The following is a 6,000-nucleotide window of genomic DNA, read 5'->3' on the forward strand; positions in this document are numbered from 1 at the left end:
CCTTTCTCAAATTTATACCTCTACATATCTCTTTTTACCATTCAAAAAAGAAAAAACGATGAACCTCTTAAAAAACTGACTAGAAAGAAAATTTTATTAAAAAACAAATTGTGTTAGCTGGGCTTGTCTTTGTCACCACTAAATTGGTTACTCAAACATTTTTTTAGGCTAAACATAAAATCCATATTGTTCTTTTTCTCATTTAAATTATTCACCTTTCTGAAATTTATACCTCTACATACCTCTTTTTACCATTCAAAAAAAAAAAGAAAAGGGTTAACCTCTTAAAAAACTGTCTACAAAGAAAATTTCTCTGGAACACTTCTGGAGTGGTCTTTGGGGATTTAGTATATAATATCATTAAAAATTGTTGAAAATATTAACTTTCTTAGACAAAATTGTTATTGTAATACATTAATACTTCATTAATTTATTTTTTTTTAATTATGTTAGTTATTCATAAAATTGCCTCATCATAATTTTATTATTATTACTATTATTAAAATGTAATTATTGACATATGACTTATAATTAAAAATATTATTGCTCTATATAATGAGATAGAGTAGTTTGTAAAGTGTTTATTGTGTGCAATAATATATAGGTGAGTACGTATTAGATTATTTCATACAACGCTATAAACTCCAGTATTAATCCCTTTTTATCGTCTAATAATCTAATATTCCGTGAGAATAGGGTACTTAGATATCGTCATCAAACGCGTAGATTAATCCTTAGAGACTATTCGCCATCTTAGTTTAATGAGTTCGGACTAAAGTGGTGAATGAATTGAGTCATACTTGACCTTATGAGTACATTGATAATTGTTGAAATCACATTCCGTTAAATTTAAAAACATTGAATAATAAGGAGAACAATATAGAAAGGAAATAGACATATTCGAAATAATTCCCTAAGCCACTGTTTATTAATTTATATGGCACAATTCGATGAATAACCAAAGAAATTTTAATTATGAAATTAAATCGTTTATTAAATGTTTATTAAAAGTATTAGGAACAATGAACCATATAAATTTGACCCGAGTAGAATACAATTACGTTTTGAAAATCCTCTGTATCACGAATAATGTTAATAACGATTAATAATGTTAATTATTAACAAGCTCCGTCTCTGTATCCTTCACCTCTTAATAAATTAGCGGCCCCTTAGAGAATTCGCTGGATTGTTATTTGGGAACAGACCGAAACTTGCATTTCCTTTATTAAATTTACGCTCTGCTGCATCTTAATAGTTCACTAAATCGCGTTTCGAGTCAATAAGTGCACTAATGCAATATATTTAACATGAACGACTAAAAAAGGATTTCTTTCAAACACCAAACACATACTTCGCTGTAATTAGATTTACTTTGACGTATATAAGTTTTAAAGGAACTGAACCGTCTCAGTTTTATTGTTTTTTATTTTTTAAAAAAGCAAACGTCTGGAAAGGGCAGCAATTATTGTGTTTGAAGAGATTTATACTTGTATCTTTTAAAATACATTTTATGGAGCTTTTGATTTTAAATAATTTACAGTTTGTTTGCCACAGTTGGTCTATTATTTACTGTCAGCTCATTTCAGTAATGTCAATACGTCTGTCGATACTTTAAATAATTCATATTTTAATTTAGATCTAATGGAACAAAATTGTTGAAGTCTGTTAGAAAATCTCTAATGACGAATATTACGTGATACGATCTAGTCGCATTTAGATAAAAATCTGAAATTCGTCATATGTGGCTCTGTTTGATGTAAACTCCGGTTTTGTAGACATTTACTAATGCATTGCTTTCACATTTCGAGTCAAAAAGCGACATTTAATTAAAACACAAGTACGACGTATTCGGACCAGATAATTTAATATTAACTTTTCGGCATGCGTAATTAAATGTTTATTTAGTTCGTTCACGAATTTATATGTATGAACGATATTGTGTACATATAACATTTTTTGTACGTACATATGTAATGAAACACTAGCATTAATTTGAATTGTGGGTGTTTCGTTGTTCAGTTAAGCAAAAGATGCACAAAAACAAAACGATGTATACCCATGTACATCGTTAAAACAAACCCTGTTACTGCATTTATAGCAATGGGAAATTTTGGATATAACATTTTTTATGTGAAGTGACTAATTAATGAACTAAATTGAAGCTTTTTATACATTCACTGTTAAATAAAAGTGGTGATCGCCGTACAAACATTTTTTCAGGCTAAACTTTAAAACCATATTGTTCTTTTTCTCATTTAAATAATTCACCTTTCTGAAATTTATACCTCCACATATCTCTTTTTCCCATTCAAAAAACAAAAGGTGAATCTCTTAAAAAACTGACTAGAAAGAAAAGTTTATTAAAAAAGGAATTGTGTTAGCTGGGCTTGTCTTTGTCACCACTAAATTGGTTGCTCAAACATTTTTTCAGACTAAACTTAAAAGCCATATTGTTCTTTTTCTCATTTAAATTATTCATCTTTCTCAAATTTATACCTCCACATATCTCTTTTTACCATTCAAAAAAGAAAAAACGATGAACCTCTTAAAAAACTGACTAGAAAGAAAATTTTATTAAAAAACAAATTGTGTTAGCTAGGCTTGTCTTTGTCACCACTAAATTGGTTACTCAAACATTTTTTCAGGCTAAACATAAAATCCATATTGTTCTTTTTCTCATTTAAATAATTCACCTTTCTGAAATTTATACCTCCACATATCTCTTTTTCCCATTCAAAAAACAAAAGGTGAATCTCTTAAAAAACTGACTAGAAAGAAAAGTTTATTAAAAAAGGAATTGTGTTAGCTGGGCTTGTCTTTGTCACCACTAAATTGGTTGCTCAAACATTTTTTCAGACTAAACTTAAAAGCCATATTGTTCTTTTTCTCATTTAAATTATTCATCTTTCTCAAATTTATACCTCCACATATCTCTTTTTACCATTCAAAAAAGAAAAAACGATGAACCTCTTAAAAAACTGACTAGAAAGAAAATTTTATTAAAAAACAAATTGTGTTAGCTAGGCTTGTCTTTGTCACCACTAAATTGGTTACTCAAACATTTTTTCAGGCTAAACATAAAATCCATATTGTTCTTTTTCTCATTTAAATAATTCACCTTTCTGAAATTTATACCTCCACATACCTCTTTTTGCCATTCAAAGTCACTACTAAGTTGGTTGCTCAAACATTTTTTCAGGCTAAACTTAAACACCATATTGTTCTTTTTCTCATTTAAATTATTCACCTTTCTGAAATTTATACCTCCACATATCTCTTTTTCCCATTCAAAAAACAAAAGGTGAACCTCTTAAAAAACTGACTAGAAAGAAAAGTTTATTAAAAAAGGAATTGTGTTAGCTGGGCTTGTCTTTGTCACCACTAAATTGGTTGCTCTAACATTTTTTCAGGCTAAACTTAAAAGCCATATTGTTCTTTTCCTCATTTAAATTATTCACCTTTCTGAAATGTATATCTCCACAGACCTCTTTTTACAATTCAAAAAAGATAAAAACGGCGAACTTCTTAAAAAACTGACTAGAAAGAAAATTTTATTAAAAAAGAAATTTTAATTCAGACGTTCAGTCGATTCTTGTATTTCGTCATTATTATGATCATATGCGAAAATCTACTCTTATACGAGTTGTTATAACAAAGTTGTAGCAAAATGTAAAATGAATTTCACAGCTTTACTTGAAAGCTTTGAATATTTTTTTTGACTCGCCACTTAAAAATCAATGATATATTTTTAATTGGTTTGAAAATTTAATTTGTGAATATTTCCAGCAATGTTTCATATTCTTTAATACTTAAACTAAAATTTTTGGGGTCTTAGACGACTTTTGAATCCAGTTTTGAGCATTATCAGTATCTGAAAAATTCCTTTTCAGTTCAGAAAACAGCACAAGATGAAAATCAACTTTATAAATAAATATTCGAGCAGGATGACATATGGTCCCAAGCAACTTTTTCCTAAGAGTTTATATTTTGACCATAGAACACGTTAAATGTAAAAGTTTGCATAGAAGGATTCATTTCATTGAGACAAGAAGAAAAATCAACTAAATACTCTTTGTCACTCTCTGAAGCCAAGTTTCCTCTTCAAACTTTGGATTAAAATCACTATCCTTTAAAAATAAGTAAGTTTCATTACGAAGTTCAACAAACCGAGTTAATATTCTGCCTCTTAATAATCGCCATCACGTAAATTTTGTCAAGCACCGTCTAGGAGAAACTCGTGTATCCCATTTTGAGAAGCCCTGACCTAGATAAGAGAAAATTTATATCTATCAATTCGTTTTACCTAAACTGCTTTCATCTATTCATCTACTGATATTACTGAAATGCAAAAAAAAAATCAAACTTAAATTTAAAGTTGAAGTTGAGAGAGATATGGCAGTAAATTATAGTATTTTTATTTTTATATAATAACATTTTTTTGACCAATCTTGATCTTAAAGTCTTAAAATGTTTGTAATTAAATATACAATCCATTAAAGATGTAATAATTAAAAAATTGGATTCAATTAGTTTGTGTGAAAATCAGAAAAAACTGCATAAAATTTGAATTTTCTTCAGTCATAACTAAACTATTTTTCTTCAGATCCAAACATTAAGTATCATTTAATGTTTATTTAATCATACTTCTCTGACAAAAAATCATACATCTCAATCAGGGCTGTCGTTTATTGTATATGTCGTATTAAATAAGTAAGATGACAAAGCGATAATCAGATATTTGTCATTTCAGAATAGACGAAATGAAAAGATATATTAATTTAACTTTGTGCGTTAAGCACATCTGGAACATATGAAAGAATATAATCTAATAATGTTAAATAAAATGTTAACTAAATATGTTGCCAAAAATAAATTTGTTACAAATACACATTTTATACATTAATGTGCACAATTAAATTTTATCTATGGTCGCAATAATAACAAAACAACATTTAATAACATAAGTGTCTCACATTAACAAAACCAACAAACACACAAAATTGTAAAACCAATTACAACATCCAATGGGAACATGGAATAACAGTGGAAGGATCTAATAATAATGTCAGAATTACTGAGCTCAATGGGGCGTCAACTGGTTTTCTACCACAAGAAACCCAAACTATGCCTTCTATATTCCAAGCGACTGCTAAAGACATGTCATCTCGCTGCCTTCTACGTCGTGCTCACCTGTCCATGCCGTTTACGTTAGTTATGCTGCAACAAATGTAAACTTTAATACAGCCTAAATTGGTTTCCGGAGCGTTCATTGTTACAAAATACAACGACTAACCCGAAATGGAAGTTACGCCGCCTCCGTAGACCTATATAATATGCACCGGAATTCGGTTTGTTGGTAGATCGGTCCAAGAACCACATGACCAGAATAATTTGTGGTTTGTTTAATTTGTTGAATTTACATTTGAAAAATGAAATTATCTTTGTTATTAATTCTTTTTAACTTTTTAATTTCACCCACCTACTTCAACCATTCATGGACACTGTAACAAAACAAATGTCGTGTGAAGTTAGAACTGCAATTGCAATAATATCCAGAATAAAGGTGTTAGAATAATCAAAGTCTGTGACATATTTATGACTTAATCAGCGAAGCAAGTTAATTCAAATGTAATTACAGATTACGCTGGCGATTTACTATCAGTGCGACATGCAACAAAATTATCACAATTATGTCACGACACAACACATTTTTTTTAAATTGATGTAGTACTTCCTGTATAGGTTTATGCATGTATACATCAAACCACAAAATATTAAGGATTAGAATCGTAAACACTGTTTTATTTTTTCATTATCTTTGGAAACAACATGTTTGTGACACTTGACTGACGTAAAATTGGTTAAACACTCCATTGTTTGAAAAAATTGTAAATTAGTGTAGTACAAAGTATGTGGAAGGTTCAGTAATTTTAATGTCATTAATTATGTAAGAAAACACTCAGTAACAGACAAAACTCAAGAAAGTTTCAAGACTGAATT

At 29.0% G+C, this 6,000-nt stretch overlaps 1 long non-coding RNA gene across 1 annotated transcript; it reads right to left on the minus strand.

Annotated features, from left to right (window-relative positions):
• Positions 1-4,951: 4,951 nt before the first annotated feature.
• LOC126264607 (uncharacterized) lies at positions 4,952-5,767 on the minus strand. Its single transcript, XR_007547295.1, has 2 exons — positions 5,294-5,767; positions 4,952-5,217 (listed from the first exon to the last, which is right to left on the minus strand). It is a non-coding gene; the product is annotated as an uncharacterized LOC126264607 (long non-coding RNA).
• Positions 5,768-6,000: the final 233 nt, after the last annotated feature.

This window comes from Aethina tumida, chromosome 2 (assembly GCF_024364675.1).
Source record: "Aethina tumida isolate Nest 87 chromosome 2, icAetTumi1.1, whole genome shotgun sequence".
Lineage (NCBI taxonomy): Eukaryota > Metazoa > Arthropoda > Insecta > Coleoptera > Nitidulidae > Aethina > Aethina tumida.